Raw genomic sequence first — 20,077 nt, 5'->3', positions numbered from 1 at the left:
TCACATAATAAATTAGCAAACATATGCAACATTTTATGTTACGACTTTTCGGGTAGGCCGTTCTGTTTGTTTACAACCCCAATGGTTCAAAATACACAATACTTTTAATATATAAGTGACTAAGTATGCTCTAATATATGGTCCTCAATGAAAATTATCGTTTTTTTTTGTTAATTTGTCCATAATGAATAAGATTCCTTACTGTTGATCTTTATATTAAGAAAAACATCTAAACAAATTGGTATTGTGTTTTCGTTCAGATAAAGTTTCCAGATACTATTTCCTAGTTATCAATTAATGTAGGTGGTTATTTTAATTCGCGGCTACCAGGGGCTTTCTCCCATTATACAATATAAATGTACTCACTAACTATTCTCTGGTATCTGTTCTTCAAGTAAAATTACCTATTTTTTTGTTTAATTAGTCCATAATTCATAAAATTCCTTCAGGTCGATCTTTATATTTAGAAAAACATCTAATCAATTTGGAATTTAATTTTTCGTTCACCTACAGTTACCTGCTATTATTTCATTGTTATATTTTATGTCGCTGGTCATTACAATTTTCCAAGAATTTAAACAGCTAAACAGCAAGTAGCATCTTGTTAGAGTACAGGAATTTACCTATGGAGAACCTCGATAGCTGCCGAAAATTATTAATGATTATATATGTAATTTAAAATAATGAATTATATACCATTTCTTATGTTACGTCTTTGGCGGGTAGGCGGTTCTGCGGGTTTACAACCGAATTGTTTAAAAATCACACTATTTTAAATGTATGAGTCACTAGTATGCTCTGATATATGTTCTGCAATGAAAATAAAGATTGTTTTGTTGTTAATTACTCCATAAATGTGTAATGTGTTAATTCAGTCTAAAATCTTTTTGCAACGTTTATATGCGATATACGTAGCTGGAAACTACCTACTATTTAAAAATAATAGTTACAACATTCTATTAATATTTAATGTTGAAATAAATATCACACAAAGTCTGTATATCTGTTTTTAGATGTCTTATAATTTTTTTTTTTAAATAGTATTAATGATGTTTGTGAATCTTGAGTAAAAATTATGTTAATTATTATTAATCTAATTGTTATTATTTTAAGTAAAAGAATTGCAAGTATTCGCATAACCACGGGATCTCTGTTTGTGTATGAATGCACGGATTTGTTTTTGTTATGAGAGGGACGCCTTAGAAAGCATGGTGTAGGCCACCTGTGGCTCGCATCCGATCCCACGATCGTCGTCGCCCCTAAATCAACATAACAGGTATTTAGTATTTACGATTATAATAAGTAATATTTCTTTTATAATAATATTGCAGCAGGTGGTGTAGTGGTAGGACACTCGCCTGGCGTTCCGCGAGCGCTATGTCATGGGTTCGTATCCTGGCCGGGGAGGATTTACTGGGCGCAATTCCTTAACTGTAGCCTCTGTTTAACGCAACAGTAAAATGTGTACTTGTATGAAAAAACGATTCTTCGCGGCGGGGATCGTATTCCAGGGACCTGCCCGAAACGCTACTCGTACTAGTGGCTGTACAAGAATGTAACAACTCTTGTATATATCTCAGGTTAGGGGCTAGGCATTTACACTCTTAGGTCAGCAAACTAGCTAGAAGGTTAGACTATTAGACTCCACTGGTCAATCGGGGCCCTGCATGACTCAGCTTATCCTAACCTAGCCCAGCTTAAACCATCTTAGCATAGTTCATTCTAGCTGTGCATAGTGCTTGCACAGCCTTGCTTATCCTAGTTTACTTCTTCCTAGCCTACCGTAGCCAAGCCTATCCCAGTATACCCTTACCTAGTCTTGCCTAGCCTAACCCTGTCTTGCTTTTAAACATGACCAGTCCTTCCTACCCTAGCCAAGCCCTGACCAGCTTAGCCAAGCCAATCCCTGCCTAGATTTAGCATAGCCTTGCCTTTTTATTAATATATAGAGGGTACCACCTCTGGTTGAGTTTGTAGGAACCCTCCACTTATAGGGTTGAGGGTTCCATATATATATATATATATATATATATATATATATATATATATATATATATATATATATATATATATATATATATATATATATATATATATATATATATATATATATATATATATGCGGAAAATCCACAGAGAAATATGAAATGAGGTGAACGTTTGGGCTTTGTTAAAGCCTTTGTCAACACCAGACTGACCACGGGATCAGTTAGATCAGTTGCGTTAGGTCAGTCTGGTGTTGACAAAGGCTTTAACAAAGCCGAAACGTTCACCTCATTTCATATTTCTCTGTGGATTTTCCGCATAAAATGATCAGTGTTTTGTGATCGTCAATTGCATATATTTATATATATATATATATATATATATATATATATATATATATATATATATATATATATATATATATATATATATATATATATATATATAATATAAATAATGTGTGAGTAAACATGCCACGTGTGTGTAAATCACAAAAATTAACACTTGATGAAAAATGTGACAGTGTCAGACCACGGAGGAAGAATTGAAACAGGAATTTCCTTAAGTACTTTCATATATTAATACATCTTCAGAAGGAATAATTTTTTATATAAATTAAATTAAAAAAAATCATTCCTCCATGGTCTGACACTCATATATATATATATATATATATATATATATATATATATATATATATATATATATATATATATATATATATATATATATATATATAATGTGTGTGTGTATTCACCTATATGTACTCACCTATATGTGCTTGCAGCATCGAGCATTGACTCTTGGATCCCGCCTTTCTAGCTATCGGTTGTTTACAGCAATGACTCCTGTCCCATTTCCCTATCATACCTAGTTTTAAAAGTATGAATAGTATTTGCTTCCACAACCTGTTCCCCAAGTGCATTCCATTTTTCTACTACTCTCACGCTAAAAGAAAACTTCCTAACATCTCTGTGACTCATCTGAGTTTCCAGTTTCCACCCATGTCCCCTCGTTCTGTTATTATTACGTGTGAACATTTGATCTATTTCCACTTTGTCAATTCCCCTGAGTATTTTATATGTCCCTATCATATCTCCTCTCTCCCTTCTTTTCTCTAGTGTCGTAAGGTTCAGTTCCTTCAGCCGCTCTTCATATCCCATCCCTCGTAGCTCTGGGACAAGCCTCGTCGCAAACCTCTGAACCTTCTCCAGTTTCTTTATGTGTTTCTTCAGGTGGGGGCTCCATGATGGCGCGGCATACTCTAAGACGGGTCTCACGTAGGCAGTGTAAAGCGCCCTAAAAGCTTCCTCATTTAGGTTTCTGAATGAAGTTCTAATTTTCGCCAGTGTAGAGTACGCTGCTGTCGTTATCCTATTTATATGTGCCTCAGGAGTTAGATTAGGTGTCACATCCACTCCCAGGTCTCTTTCTCGAATCGTTACAGGTAGGCTGTTCCCCTTCATTGTGTACTGTCCCTTTGGTCTCCTGTCACCTGATCCCATTTCCATAACTTTACATTTACTGGTGTTAAACTCCAGTAGCCATTTCTCTGACCATCTCTGCAGCCTGTTTAAGTCCTCTTGGAGGATCCTACAATCCTCGTCTGTCACAACTCTTCTCATTAATTTTGCGTCATCTGAAAACATTGACATGTATGACTCCACTCCTGTAAACATATCATTTACGTAAATTAGAAAGAGGATTGGTCCCAGCACCGATCCTTGAGGTACTCCACTTGTTACTGTTCGCCAGTCCGACTTTTCGCCCCTTACCATTACCCTCTGGCTCCTTCCTGTTAGGTAGTTCTTCACCCATACTAGGGCCTTTCCGCTTACTCCTGCCTGCCTCTCAAGTTTGTATAGCAGTCTCATGTGCGGTACCGTATCAAAGGCCTTTTGGCAGTCAAGAAATGTGTGTGTGTGTGTGTGTGTACTCACCTAGTTGTGCTTGCGGTGGTTGAGCTCTGGCTCTTTGTCCCATATGTATGTATTCATATATATATATATATATATATATATATATATATATATATATATATATATATATATATATATATATATATATATATATATATATATATATATAATATTTTATATATCCTGCCTGAAATGCTGCGTGTACTAGTGGCTTTACAAGATAGTTCTTATAAAGATAGCATTTTGTGGTTATTCTCTATATCTGGTTCACCTAACAGTAAATAAGTACCTGGGAGTTAGACAGCTGCTATGGGCTGCTTCCTAGGGATGTGTGTGTGTGTTTGTATTCATGTTGAATTTTACAAAGTAGGAAGAGATGTTTGTAAAAAAAAAAATCAAATATTTTTGAAAGTATAAGTAGATTTGATATTTTTCTTTAATTGTTTATTTCTACTGTCTCGCCTCCTTTATAAAATGGCATCATTCTTGCTTTTTTAAGGATATTAGGAAAAGTAAGGCACTCCAGAGATTTGTTGACTCCTTCCTAGTGTTGCCTAGCCCAGCCCAGCCTAGACAAGGCAGGCTGGGCATCCTAGCCTCACGCAGCTTAGCCCCCACCTACATGTAGCATCCCAGTCCATCCTAAGTGATCATTACCTTACTGGCTGTGTTTTCTCTTCAGCCCTGAATGTAATGTGGTGGAACATAAGCAGATACATATCAGGTCTTAGAGAATCTGTACTTCATACATTTCTTAATAATGTCTCACAAATATTTAAATAATTAAACAAAAATTGTATAATAACTTCATATTATTCTTGCAATTTATTTTTGCATTTTTTTTATACAAAATTTACATTTTAAAAGATTACCTCTATTTTTAGATTGATGACTTGAAGACTACAGTGCCATCCACAGCAAATCATGGTCTTAAAATATCTCCTAGCAATGACGAGACCAATTTTCACAGAGATCAAATTTTTGCTAAGCAGTAGTCACAGGTAAATATATATTATATATATAATATTATATATATAAAATTAGCTACTTCATTGCTCAAAGCACCTTTAGACATTCTGAGAGTTGTGCTATTTTATTAATTAATTAATTAGGCTATATTTTAATGTTTTGTAATGTTTTCATTACTTTTTTTGTTTTGAAATATAAATTGTTGAGTTTTGAAACATTTTGACATTAACTATACCTGAATATTTATAAACAGAAAAATACCAGAACTATGTCCTTGACAATTGCACTAAGAAGTCTTTGCCAAAATCAGGTGCTCAGTGCAGTAGTTAAAAACTTAAAAGTTGTACCACCTCTGGTGCAAGATTAGGGACCCATAGCCTCAGAGAAGAAAATAGAGAGTACTCAGAGAAGGCCTTGAATAATAGGCAGGCTGTTTGTGTGTGTTTCGACGGTAAGCTTGCTGACACCAAATGTAGTTACCTAAGTGTAGTTACAGGATTAGAGCTACGCTCGTGGTGTCCCGTCTACCCAGCACTCTTTGTCACATAATGCTTTGAAACTACTGACGGTCTTGGCCGCCACCACCTTCTCACTTAACTTGTTCCAACCGTGTACCACTCTGTATGCGAAAGGAAATTTTTTTATACTTCTTTGGCATCTTTGTTTAGTTAGTTTAAATCTATGACCTTTTGTTCTTGAAGTTCCAGGTCTCGGGAAATCTTCCCTATCGATTTTATCAATTCCTGTTACTATTTTGTACATAGTGATTTTATCACCTCTTTTTGTTGTCTTCTAGTTTTGGCATATATAATGCCTCTGACCTCTCCACATAGCTCTTGCCCTTTAGTTCTGGGAGCCACTTAGTAGCATGTCTTTGCACCTTTTCCAGTTTGTTGATGTGCTTCTTAAGATATGGGCACCACACAACCGCTGCATATTCTAGCCTTGGCCGAACAAAACTCGTGAACAATTTCTTTAGTATTTCGCCATCCATGTATTTAAACGAAATTCTGAAGTTAGAAAGCGTGGCATAGGCTCCTCACACAACGTTCTTTATGTGGGCCTCAAGTGATAGTTTTCTATCTAGAATCAACCCTAGACCTCTTTCTTTTATCAGAATTATATAAAGATTTCTCACATAATTTGTAGGTTGTGTGGGATCTATGTTCTATTCCACATTCCATAACATGGCATTTATTCACATTAAATTTCATTTGCCAAGTGGTGCTCCATATATTTATTTTGTCCAGGTTTTCTTGAAGGGCATGACAATCATCTAAATTTCTTATCCATCCCATTATCTTAGCATCATCAGCAAACATGTTTATATAATTCTGTATTCCAACTGGTAGATCATTTATGTAGACAATGAACATTTCTGGTGCATGTACTTTGGTACTCCACTTGTGACACTTCTCCAGTCCGATTGCCTCTGATTACTGCCCTCATTTTTCTATAAGTCAGAAAATTTTTCATCCATGTTAGAAGCTTACCTGTCACCCATCCAAAATTTTCTAGTTTCCAGAACAACCTCTTATGTGGAACTCTGTCGAAAGCCTTTTTTATGTCTAGATAGATGCAGTCAACCCAACTACCTTTTTCCTTTAAAATCTCTGTGGCTCAATCATAGAAACTGAGTAAATTCGATACACAGGATCTTCCAGATCGAAAACAATACTGTCTGTGTGATATTATATAATTTCTCTCCAGGTGTTCTACCCATTTAGTTTTTATTATTTTTTTTTTTTCAATCTTTTCACTGTTACACTTGTCAATGATTCAGGTCTATAACTGAGAGGGGTGGGGTCTTCCCTGTTGCCACTTTTGTAGATTGGAACTATGTTAGCCTTTTTCCACATGTTTGCTATGACTCCTATACACAGGGATGCCTGAAAGATCAGGTGAAGTGGAAGGCTGAGCTCAGATGCACATTCTCTCAGAACCCATGGTGAAACTCCATCTGGACCAACTGCTTTGTTCTTACTTAGCTACTTTAGCATATTTTCCACTTCATCTCTAGACATCTCTATACGCTCTATGATGTTCTCAGAAATTCTTATTGTGTCTGGTTCTCTTAAGATTTCATTTTGTATAAACACACTTTGGAACTTTTGGTTTAATGTTTCACACATTGCATTATCATTTTCTGTGAATCTGTTTCCTATTTTCAACCTCTGGATATTATCCTTTACCTGCAATTTGTTGTTTATGAATTTGTAGAATAGGCCCAGTTCTGTTTTACATTTATCCATTATCCCTTTTTAAAAATTTCTTTCTGCCTCTTCCCTTACTGCTGTATAGTTGTTTCTCGCATCTTTGTATCGCTGGTATGATTGGGGGTTTGGCTTCTTTCTATTTTGATACCTGCTGGATGGGGTTCTGCTCTTCTACTCCCCAAGCCCGGCCCGAGGCCAGGCTCGACTTGTGAGAGTTTGGTCCACCAGGCTGTTGCTTGGAGCGGCCCGCAGGGCCACATACCCACAACATCCCGGCTGATCCGGAACTTCTCTTAGAAAACAGTCCAGTTTTCTCCTGAAGATGTCCACGGTTGTTCCGGCAGGAACAACCGTGCAACCGTGCTCTGAAGGGGAAAGTGAATACTGAGCAGTACTCGAGACGGGACAACATAAGTGACTTGAAGAGTACAACCATTGTGATGGGATCCCTGGATTTGAAAGTTCTCATAATCCATCCGATCATTTTTCTGGCCGACGCAATATTTGCTTGGTTATGCTCCCTAAACATTAGATCGTCGGACATCATTATTCCCAAATCCTTGACATGCTGTTTTTCTACTATAGGAAGATTCGATTGTGTTTTGTACCCTGTATTATGTTTCAGATCCTCATTTTTGCCATACCTGAAATTTATCATTGTTAAACATCATATTATTTTCTGCTGCCCAATCGAAAACTTTGTTGACATCTGCTTGTAGTTTTTCAATGTCTTTCATTCCATTTTTGTGTCTTTTGGTCTGTGGCCCTCTCTCAATTCCTGTTGAACCAATCCTGTTTTCTGGCCCTGCATCTCTGTTTTGGTATGAATGTTTGTGTGCCTTCATTGTATATTTTGCAAAATTTGGCATACATTTAATTTACTTCCCTGTCTAGCAACAAGTCTGCCTAATTACTTATTAAAAAAAAATTGAAGTTCCCCATAGTGACCTCTCTCTCTTGAAATCAAGTTTATCAACTGTTTCAATGTCCCCATTTTCTGTGTGTGTGTGTTTGGAGGCTAAGCTTGCTGATACCATGTGTGTGTGTGTGTGTTTGGAGGCTAAGCTTGCTGATACCATGTGTGTGTGTGTGTTTGGAGGCTAAGCTTGCTGATACCATGTGTGTGTGTGTGTTTGGAGGCTAAGTTTGCTGATACCATGTGTGTGTGTGTGTGTTTGGAGGCTAAGCTTGCTGATACCATGTGTGTGTGTGTGTGTGTGTGTTTAGAGGCTAAGCTTGCTGATACCATGTGTGTGTGTGTATTTGGAGGCTAAGCTTGCTGATACCATTTGTGTGTGTGTGTGTTTAGAGGCTAAGCTTGCTGATACCATGTGTGTATTTGGAGGCTAAGCATGCTGATACCATGTGTGTGTGTGTTTGGAGGCTAAGTTTGCTAACACCGTGTGTGTACTCACCTGTTTAAATAATAATAGGGGTGTGTACCACCTCAGGTGCAATTGTAGGGACCCACAGCCTTGAAGAAAATAAAGAGTATTCAGAGAAGATCTTGTGGATTCTCACTGAACACTAATCTTTTCTTCTCCTACCACCCCTCTTATTTTGTTTTATGCTGTATTCTATTATATATCATATAAATACATAGCCAAATGGCAATATTTATTATGTCTATACAAAAAGAAGACATCCACTTTATTTTTTTTCTCTCCTTTGTTTCTATGTGGATTTTGTTGTGACTAATGATTCTCCTCCTTCCCATCAACAGGTCTTCCTCACTGGGCTTGCTCGGCTTTTGTGTTACTGTGAGGGTGCCATCATCGTTTACCCTTCAAGACTGACTCATGCTGGCATTGCATTTGTGGACTTCCCTTCACAGTAAACAGTCCTTCTCCATATGGTGATTGTCCAGGGCAAGCAGGGTGTGACTGCCATCTTGGAGAAGCAGGGTCTTTTAATATGAAGAATCTTCCGTCTTCTCTACTTACGCCAGCTTGTGCCGGCCTTGTATTCTTGTTACTTCATGGCCCTTGGGCCTTTTTTATTTATTTTACATAATAAATTTTTTTATTAATACCTGTGTTTCACAAGAGATCCTTAACATTTTAAGCACCAATTGTATTGACTAATGTACGTCTTGTAACCTTTAAGACATAAATAGACAAGACATAGATAAATGAGTGAATAATACTGAGTGACTAGGTTAGGGCGAGGAACATAGTACAGTGTCTGGCTTTGGAAGAATGCCTACTGTTTTAGAAACCTTATTGCCATGATCATAATCGTATGGGTTAAAAAGCATTTGTTGTCACTCCTACACTGTGGCTTGTTGAGCTTGAAACCTTTGCTCCTTGTTCGTGTTACATCTGACCTTTTGAAGAAATTGTATGAATCAATATCCTCCAAATTGTTCAGTATTTTAATGGTTTCGCTCTATTACTCTCTCATTTGCATATATCTAAGCATATAGATTAGATATAGATTTAGATTAGATTTTTTAGTCAGGTAAAGGTACATACATTGCAGATGAGTTACAAAGGGAAAGACAATGACTAGAGTTCACTAGCTCTATTGGAAGAGAAACGTCTGCAAGACAAGTGTGGGCAAAAATTAAGGTAGCTAAGGGGAGCAGAGCCCGGCCTGCGGCTCACAACGACCCCCAGGGTAAGGCTGAAGAACTAATTCACAAGTGGAGTGATGCAGCATCATCCTCCTCCCTCCCTGCAGAAGTAAGCAGGGAACAGCTCCTCCGACATAATGACAGAAGGATTAGGATAACAAGAGCACAATCTAGTGATGACGAGTATGGGGAACCAATTACAGCCAAGGAAGTAAAGGGGGCTATGAAAAGGGTAAAAGTACAGCACCTGGTGAAGATGGCGTCACCTACGACATACTCAATGCACTGTGTGAAGTGTCTGGCAATCCACTACTCCACCTGTTTAACAAGTCATTCCTATGTGGAGTGTTGCCCACACAATGGAAACATGCAATAATGGTCCCAATACCGATACCCAATGACCCTGGCAATTATAGACCTATCAGTCTCATGTAATGCACTTGGAAGATGCTTGAAAGGATCATCCTAAACCGACTATTGCACAAAATAGGCAGGTTAGGGGAGGGGTCAATGGATTTGTTAAAGGACGGAGGACAGCAAACTATAGTTAATTACCTTGCTAATGATACAGCTAAGTACTCCCAATAAATTCGCACCTCGGGGCAAAATTTTAAAATTTAAAATACAATACCTAAAGCCACTAATACGCATAGCGTTTCGGGCAAATATATACGAAGTAAAACCCAAACAAAGAACTGACTCCGTAGGACCCATAAAAGATGAGACTAACAATTTTAAGTTGTATGATAAAAGGGCGGCAAACACTCTCAATGAATACCTAACATCAGTGTTCACACTAGAAAGCTTGAATGACATCCCATCACCAACACAAATGTTTGTCGGAGGTAAGGAGAATGAATTAAGAGAAATACCAATTACACGCGACACAATCAGGAAGAGCATTGACAAACTAAAAGACTCAGAAGCCCAAAGTGTAAATGGATTTAAGTCCCAAGTCGTAAAGGAACTGGCAAATTAATTGGGTGGTTGTAGGTAGGAGCTGCCTCGTATGGGCCGGTGGGCCTTCTGCAGTTGCCTTTGTTCTTGTGTTCTTGTGTTCTTATGTTGAGTAGCAACATTTGCAAATTTGCAGATGATACAAAAATAGGTAGGGAAATTAACACGGAAGAAGACTCACTATCACTTCAAGTTGATCTAAATAAGGTTTTGAAATGGTCAAAAGATTGACAGATGCAGTTTAATGCTGATAAATGTAAAGTTTTGAGACTAGGTAATGATGATAGTTACAAGATACGAGCTAGATGGTGTTGAGATTGCGAAGTCGGATTGTGAAAGGTATCTGGGAGTTATGATTAGTAAGAATTTAAAACAAAAGGATCAATGCATGATTGCTCGTAATAAGGCAAATAGGACACTGGGATTTATTAATCGAAGTGTTAGTAACAAGACACCTGGTGTGGTTCTTCAGCTATATCTTGCTCTGGTTAGTCCCCATTTACATTATGCAGTTCAGTTTTGGTCGCCATATTATAGAATGGATACAAATTCACTTGAACGTGTCTAGAGTAGGGTGACTAAGTTAATTCCCCAAAATAGAAATCTTTTATATGAAGAAAGATTAACAAAGCTTAAATTGCATTCACTGGAAAAGCGAAGAGTTAGGGGTGATATGATAGAGGTTTACAAGTGGATGAATGGACATAACAATGGGGATATTAGTAGGGTATTAAAAGTATCAACACATGACAGAACACAAAACAATGGGTATAAATTGGATAAGTTTAGATTTAGGAAAGACTTGGGTAAATACTGGTTTGGCAACAGGGTTGTTGATTTGTGGAACCAATTACCGCGTAACGTGGTGGAGGTGGGGTCCCTCGATTGTTTCAAGCGTGGGTTGGACATGTATATGAGTGGGTTTGGGTGGTTATAGATAGGAGCTGCCTCGTATGGGCCAATAGGCCTTCTGCAGTTACCTTTATTCTTATGCTCTTAATTCACTATGCTTGCCAGTGAAACTCCTTTTCAGAAAATCGCTGGACCATGGAATAGTTCCCCTAGTAATAGTTGAAGGTGATGTAGTGATCGAGTAATCCTTATACTCCATTATCTCATCATCATAATGGCATAACTAATTACACAAGCATTAATCCTATCCCTATTTACAGGTAACGGTTTTCCACCCTTCTATATCTTACTGTGAGGTGTCGTCACCGTACATAAGCAAGCGACTTGAGAATAGCACATTACGGGCTATTCATGCCCGTGCCACCTCTTGGGTGGCTTAATCTTTATAAATAAATCAGAATAGCACACACCACACGGGAGACATCTCCCGTCACGCAGGGTGCAGTCGCACCTCCACAGATCTCCAGTATCAGCTCTTGATATTGGTAATGGCTCAAAAGGGCCACCACTTACGGGGTATTCATGCCCGTGTCACCTCTTGGGTGGCTTAATCTTCATCAATCAATCGAATAGCACACAGTACAATCTCCAGTCAAGAATGTAGCACTCGGCGTGTACAGTTCTAATCGACCCAAGACGCTACAGCCTCGACACAGAGCAGACAGCAGACTACGACCGTTGTTCAGGTCCATGTAAACTACATCTACCCGAAGTCCTTCGTCTGAATAGCCAGTTACCAGTTACAGGAGATACTTTTTCACCCACAGAGTTATTAACTCATGGAACCGCCTACCCACTGAAGCGGTACGTGGCAAAACGATGCTGATTTTCAAAATATACCTGGAAAAGATCATTCCTCCCTACACCTGGGGGGTACCTTCGTTAAAGTAAAAAGGTATACAGAAATAACAAAGAAAATAGATATGAATACTATTACCTTCGATGTTAGTAGTAGTTGTGCAAGTGAGGAGAAAGAAAAAATATTACGGAGTTCATGGATGAAAGTAGATTGATAATATTATCTTGGAACGTTAATGGATTAAAAACTAGAGCGGTGGATGTACACTATTATACTCTTAGAGAGAATATTAACATAGCAGCACTCCAGGAAACTGGGGATAGGGATGGTAACATTCTGAACATGAAGATGAACATGTTGAACATGAAGATGTTCAACTGCTGGGCGAGCCCTCTCCTACTCATCTGAGGGAAGGGAGATTAGATTATGCTTGTTTGATAAATGCTGAGGGCATAGAGGAGAATTGTCTTACTGTGGATGAAATGCTAAGAGATTTTGCATTACAAATACAGCTTAAACTAGATAAAAAGCATGCCTGCCTTCAGAGGAAAAGCTTAAAGTTTAATAAGGGAGAATTAAGGGGTCTTGTTGGTCATATTAAGTCTTGGTATGATACTTATAAGCCAGTTTCGGCAGAAGCATTTTATTAAGATTTAATTAAGGAGGTAGATGTATTTAATGCAACATTGAACCGGAAAACATCTGGTATAGAAAAGCATCCCCCCATAAAAGTGTGCGGAGAAGAGAAAGGAAATTTGGATCAAGTATTGGCAGGAGTTTGCAGAGAAAGTTAGGAGTAACAAACTTGAAGACATAAATGAAATAAGGGGTAAAAAGCATAATTTTGTTGCACATCCTGACCCGTAACGAATTGCAAAAGGTCTCGTAAATAAATGGGCGGAAGCTGCCAAACTTAGTTCATTTAATTACCCGCTGTAACGAGAGAGTCGTTTGATTCTTGGAAAGATCTAAGAAAGGATTTTATACTTACAGCAGGTAACAGTGGTGATGTCACTTGCACAGGTATTACCAGAGAAGAACTAATAACGGCGATTAAAGTTGGGAAATCTACCGCCCCCTGGGGAGGATGGAGTAACTTATGAAATACTTAATGAACTTGCCACTATGACGAAAAGCCCGCTGTTAGACCTCTTTAATATTAGTTATAACGAGGGCAGAATTCCCAGTAAATGAAAAAGAACTTGTATCATCCTTATCCCTAAAGCCAATGGAGAGTACAGACCTGTGTCTTTAACCTCGTGTTTTTGTACAATGATGGAGAGGATCATTTTAAATAAACTTTTGTATATAATAGGTGATCAGCTGTCTAATAATTTTTCGGGTTCCTCAGAGGAAAAAGTACATCTGACTGTATTATTAAATGTCTAGCTAATGGTAATGATTATTATAGAATTTTTATTGATTTATAAGGAGCTTTTGATAAAGCCAACAAAGAGGTTATTTTATATGAATTAGCTGGTCTTGGTGTTGAAGGGAGATTATTGCGCTGGATAGGGGATTATCTTCAGGAAAGGAAGGCTCAGGTGTGGTATCAAGGTTGTATGGTTCAAGGTATCAAGGTCAAGAACTCTGCACACCTCAGGGAGGAGTGTTGAGTCTCACCCTGTTTTATGTACTAATGAATAAGATAGCATCTGAGAAATACTCAAATTGGGTAACTCCAATCATATATGCTGATGATATTTTGTTTCTGGGCAAAGATATTTCAAAGATTCAAACAGTGTTGGACAATTTCGGAAACCAGTGTCACCACATGGGACTAGTGGTTAATGAAGACAAAACTAAAGTTTGAATGTAGAAGTCGGAGGCCCATTATATTGGAAATAAACGGTAAAAATATAGAGAGTTAATATATATAAATATTTAGGCATATATGTTGGATATACCTATGAGAGTTTGGAAACTGAGATGAACAGACTGTTGAGTCAATGTCGGAAGAGATTACAACCTCTGAAGGCCTTGGCATGCTGTGGAAAGGAGTGGGAGTCCAAGTGCTACGAATGATGTACTTGAGTACTGTAAGATTTCTTATTGATTATGCTGCACCTGTCATTTCTTGTTTTGGTAAAGGTAGGATGGGCAAGTTGAAGATACAAAATGAAGCCGTTGGGGGTCGTTGTGAGCCGCTGCTACCTTAATTTTTGCCCACACTTGTCTTGCAGACGTTTCTCTTCCAATAGAGCTAGTGAACTCTAGTCAATGTCTTTCCCTTTGTAACTCATCTGCAATGTATGTACCTTTACCTGACTAAAAAATCTAATCTAAATCTATAACTAATCTATATGCTTAGATATATGCAAATGAGAGAGTAATAGAGCGAAACCTTTAAAATACTGAACAATTTGGAGGATATTGATTCATACAATTTCTTCAAAAGGTCAGATGTAACACGAACAAGGAGCAAAGGTTTCAAGCTCAACAAGCCACAGTGTAGGAGTGTCAACAAATGCTTTTTAACCCATACGATTATGATCATGGCAATAAGGTTTCTAAAACAGTAGGCATTCTTCCAAAGCCAGACACTGTACTATGTTCCTCGCCCTAACCTAGTCACTCAGTATTATTCACTCATTTATCTATGTCTTGTCTATTTATGTCTTAAAGGTTACAAGACGTACATTAGTCAATACAATTGGTGCTTAAAATGTTAAGGATCTCTTGTGAAACACGGGTATTAATAAAAAAATTTATTATGTAAAATAAATAAAAAAGGCCCAAGGGCCATGAAGTAACAAAATTGCAAGGCCGGCACAAGCTGGCGTAAGTAGAGAAGACGGAAGATTCTTCATATTAAAAGACCCTGCTTCTCCAAGATGGCAGTCACACCCTGCTTGCCCTGGACAATCACCATATGGAGAAGGACTGTTTACTGTGAAGGGAAGTCCACAAATGCAATGCCAGCATGAGTCAGTCTTGAAAGGTAAACGATGATGGCACCCTCACAGTAACACAAAAGCCGAGCAAGCCCAGTGAGGAAGACCTGTTGATGGGAAGGAGGAGAATCATTAGTCACAACAAAATCCACATAGAAACAAAGGAGAGAAAAAAAATAAAGTGGATGTCTTCTTTTTGTATAGACATAATAAATATTGCCATTTGGATATGTATTTATATGATATATAATAGAATACAGCATAAAACAAAATAAGAGGGGTGGTAGGAGAAGAAAAGATTAGTGTTCAGTGAGAATCCACAAGGTCATCTCTGAATACTCTATTTTCTTCAAGGCTGTGGGTCCCTACAATTGCACCAGAGGTGGTACACACCCCTATTATTATTTAAACAGGTGAGTACACACACGGTGTTAGCAAACTTAGCCTCCAAACACACACACACACATGGTATCAGCAAGCTTAGCCTCCAAACACACACACACATACATGGTATCAGCAAGCTTAGCCTCCAAACACAGACACACACGGTAACAGCAAGCTTAGCCTCCAAACACACACACACACATGGTATCAGCAAGCTTAGCCTCCAAACACACACACACACACACACATGGTATCAGCAAGCTTAGCCTCCAAACACACACACACATGGTTTCAGCAAGCTTAGCCTCCAAACACACACACACAGAAAATGGGGACATTGAAACAGTTGATAAACTTGATTTCAAGAGAGAGAGGTCACTATGGGGAACTTCAAATTTTTTTTAATAAGTAATTAGGCAGACTTGTTGCTAGACAGGGAAGTAAATTAAATGTATGCCAAATTTTGCAAAATATACAATGAAGGCACACAAACATTCATACCAAAACAGAGATGCAGGGCCAGAAAACAGGATTGGTTCAACAGAAATTGAGAGAGGGCCACAGACCAAAAGACACAAAAATGGAATGAAAGACATTGAAAAACTACAAGCAGATGTCAACAAAGTTTTCGATTGGGCAGCAGAAAATAACATGATGTTTAACAGTGATAAATTTCAGGTATGGCAAAAATGAGGATCTGAAACATAATACAGGGTACAAAACACAATCGAATCTTCCCATAGTAGAAAAACAGCATGTCAAGGATTTGGAAATAATGATGTCCGACGATCTAATGTTTAGGGAGCATAACCAAGCAAATATTGCGTCGGCCAGAAAAATGATCGGATGGATTATGAGAACTTTCAAATCCAGGGATCCCATCACAATGGTTGTACTCTTCAAGTCACTTATGTTGTCCCGTCTCGAGTACTGCTCAGTATTCACTTTCCCCTTCAGAGCAGGAGAGATTGCTGAAATAGAGGGAATACAGAGAACATATACGGCACGCATAGACGAGATAAAACACCTAAATTATTGGGATCGTCTCAAAGCTCTCCAAATGTACTCTCTAGAAAGGAGACGAGAGAGATACCAAATAATATACACATGGAAGATACTGGAGGGCCAGGTCCCAAATCTACACAGTAAAATAACAACGTACTGGAGTGAACGATATGGAAAAAATGCAAGATTGAACCAGTGAAGAGCAGAGGTGCCACAGGCACAATCAGAGAGCACTGTATAAACATCAGAGGTTCACGGTTGTTCAACGTCCTCCCAGCGACTATAAGAAATATTGTCGGAACAACCGTGGACATCTTCAGGAGAAAACTGGACTGTTTTCTAAGAGAAGTTCCGGATCAGCCGGGCTGTGGTGGGTATGTGGCCCTGCGGGCCGCTCCAAGCAACAGCCTGGTGGACCAAACTCTCACAAGTCGAGCCTGGCCTCGGGCCGGGCTTGGGGAGTAGAAGAGCAGAACCCCATCAAGCAGGTATCAACATAGAAAGAAGCCAAACCCCCAATCATACCAGCGATACAAAGATGTGAGAAACAACTATACAGCAGTAAGGGGAGAGGCAGAAAGAAATTTTTAAAAAGGGATAATGGATAAATGTAAAACAGAACTGGGCCTATTCTACAAATTCATAAACAACAAATTGCAGGTAAAGGATAATATCCAGAGGTTGAAAATAGGAAACAGATTCACAGAAAATGATAATGCAATGTGTGAAACATTAAACCAAAAGTTCCAAAGTGTGTTTATACAAAATGAAATCTTAAGAGAACCAGACACAATAAGAATTTCTGAGAACATCATAGAGCGTATAGAGATGTCTAGAGATGAAGTGGAAAATATGCTAAAGTAGCTAAGTAAGAACAAAGCAGTTGGTCCAGATGGAGTTTCACCATGGGTTCTGAGAGAATGTGCATCTGAGCTCAGCCTTCCACTTCACCTGATCTTTCAGGCATCCCTGTGTATAGGAGTCATAGCAAACATGTGGAAAAAGGCTAACATAGTTCCAATCTACAAAAGTGGCAACAGGGAAGACCCCACCCCTCTCAGTTATAGACCTGAATCATTGACAAGTGTAACAGTGAAAAGATTGAAAAAAAAAAAATAATAAAAACTAAATGGGTAGAACACCTGGAGAGAAATTATATAATATCACACAGACAGTATTGTTTTCGATCTGGAAGATCCTGTGTATCGAATTTACTCAGTTTCTATGATTGAGCCACAGAGATTTTAAAGGAAAAAGGTAGTTGGGTTGACTGCATCTATCTAGACATAAAAAAGGCTTTCGACAGAGTTCCACATAAGAGGTTGTTCTGGAAACTAGAAAATTTTGGATGGGTGACAGGTAAGCTTCTAACATGGATGAAAAATTTTCTGACTGATAGAAAAATGAGGGCAGTAATCAGAGGCAATCGGACTGGAGAAGTGTCACAAGTGGAGTACCAAAGTACATGCACCAGAAATGTTCATTGTCTACATAAATGATCTACCAGTAGGAATACAGAATTATATAAACATGTTTGCTGATGATGCTAAGATAATGGGATGGATAAGAAATTTAGATGATTGTCATGCCCTTCAAGAAAACCTGGACAAAATAAATATATGGAGCACCACTTGGCAAATGAAATTTAATGTGAATAAATGCCATGTTATGGAATGTGGAATAGAACATAGATCCCACACAACCTACAAATTATGTGAGAAATCTTTATATAATTCTGATAAAAGAAAGAGGTCTAGGGTTGATTCTAGATAGAAAACTATCACTTGAGGCCCACATAAAGAACGTTGTGTGAGGAGCCTATGCCACGCTTTCTAACTTCAGAATTTCGTTTAAATACATGGATGGCGAAATACTAAAGAAATTGTTCACGAGTTTTGTTCGGCCAAGGCTAGAATATGCAGCGGTTGTGTGGTGCCCATATCTTAAGAAGCACATCAACAAACTGGAAAAGGTGCAAAGACATGCTACTAAGTGGCTCCCAGAACTAAAGGGCAAGAGCTATGTGGAGAGGTCAGAGGCATTATATATGCCAAAACTAGAAGACAACAAAAAGAGGTGATAAAATCACTATGTACAAAATAGTAACAGGAATTGATAAAATCGATAGGGAAGATTTCCCGAGACCTGGAACTTCAAGAACAAAAGGTCATAGATTTAAACTAACTAAACAAAGATGCCAAAGAAATATAAAAAAATTTCCTTTCGCATACAGAGTGGTACACGGTTGGAACAAGTTAAGTGAGAAGGTGGTGGCGGCCAAGACCGTCAGTAGTTTCAAAGCATTATGTGACAAAGAGTGCTGGGTAGACGGGACACCACGAGCGTAGCTCTAATCCTGTAACTACACTTAGGTAACTACATTTGGTGTCAGCAAGCTTACCGTCGAAACACACACAAACAGCCTGCCTATTATTCAAGGCCTTCTCTGAGTACTCTCTATTTTCTTCTCTGAGGCTATGGGTCCCTAATCTTGCACCAGAGGTGGTACAACTTTTAAGTTTTTAACTACTGCACTGAGCACCTGATTTTGGCAAAGACTTCTTAGTGCAATTGTCAAGGACATAGTTCTGGTATTTTTCTGTTTATAAATATTCAGGTATAGTTAATGTCAAAATGTTTCAAAACTCAACAATTTATATTTCAAAACAAAAAAAGTAATGAAAACATTACAAAACATTAAAATATAGCCTAATTAATTAATTAATAAAATAGCACAACTCTCAGAATGTCTAAAGGTGCTTTGAGCAATGAAGTAGCTAATTTTATATATATAATATTATATATATAATATATATTTACCTGTGACTACTGCTTAGCAAAAATTTGATCTCTGTGAAAATTGGTCTCGTCATTGCTAGGAGATATTTTAAGACCATGATTTGCTGTGGATGGCACTGTAGTCTTCAAGTCATCAATCTAAAAATAGAGGTAATCTTTTAAAATGTAAATTTTGTATAAAAAAAATGCAAAAATAAATTGCAAGAATAATATGAAGTTATTATACAATTTTTGTTTAATTATTTAAATATTTGTGAGACATTATTAAGAAATGTATGAATTACAGATTCTCTAAGACCTGATATGTATCTGCTTATGTTCCACCACATTACATTCAGGGCTGAAGAGAAAACACAGCCAGTAAGGTAATGATCACTTAGGATGGACTGGGATGCTACATGTAGGTGGGGGCTAAGCTGCGTGAGGCTAGGATGCCCAGCCTGCCTTGTCTAGGCTGGGCTGGGCTAGGCAACACTAGGAAGGAGTCAACAAATCTCTGGAGTGCCTTACTTTTCCTGATATCCTTAAAAAAGCAAGAATGATGCCATTTTATAAAGGTGGCGAGACAGCAGAAATAAACAATTAGAGAAAAATATCAAATCTACTTATACTTTCAAAAATATTTGATTTTTTTTTTTACAAACATCTCTTCCTACTTTGTA

The 20,077-nt window shown here is 38.0% G+C and overlaps 2 long non-coding RNA genes across 2 annotated transcripts in view; one reads left to right on the top strand and one right to left on the bottom strand.

Annotated features, from left to right (window-relative positions):
* Positions 1–1,176: 1,176 nt before the first annotated feature.
* LOC138352301 (uncharacterized) lies at positions 1,177–9,050 on the top strand. Its single transcript, XR_011222754.1, has 3 exons — positions 1,177–1,276; positions 4,790–4,906; positions 8,814–9,050. It is a non-coding gene; the product is annotated as an uncharacterized lncRNA (long non-coding RNA).
* Positions 9,051–15,026: 5,976 nt separating this feature from the next.
* LOC138352300 (uncharacterized) overlaps positions 15,027–20,077 on the bottom strand; it is an 8,174-nt gene continuing 3,123 nt past the window's right edge. Inside the window, exons 2-3 of the long non-coding RNA XR_011222753.1 lie at positions 19,437–19,553; positions 15,027–15,334 (exon numbers count right to left, since the gene is read on the bottom strand). This is a non-coding gene — a long non-coding RNA (uncharacterized lncRNA). The remainder of the gene's footprint in view (positions 15,335–19,436; positions 19,554–20,077) is intronic.

Source organism: Procambarus clarkii, chromosome 53 (assembly GCF_040958095.1).
Source record: "Procambarus clarkii isolate CNS0578487 chromosome 53, FALCON_Pclarkii_2.0, whole genome shotgun sequence".
NCBI lineage: Eukaryota > Metazoa > Arthropoda > Malacostraca > Decapoda > Cambaridae > Procambarus > Procambarus clarkii.
Note: the sequence above shows the minus strand (reverse complement) of the source record. Positions and strands in the feature narration are given on the sequence as shown.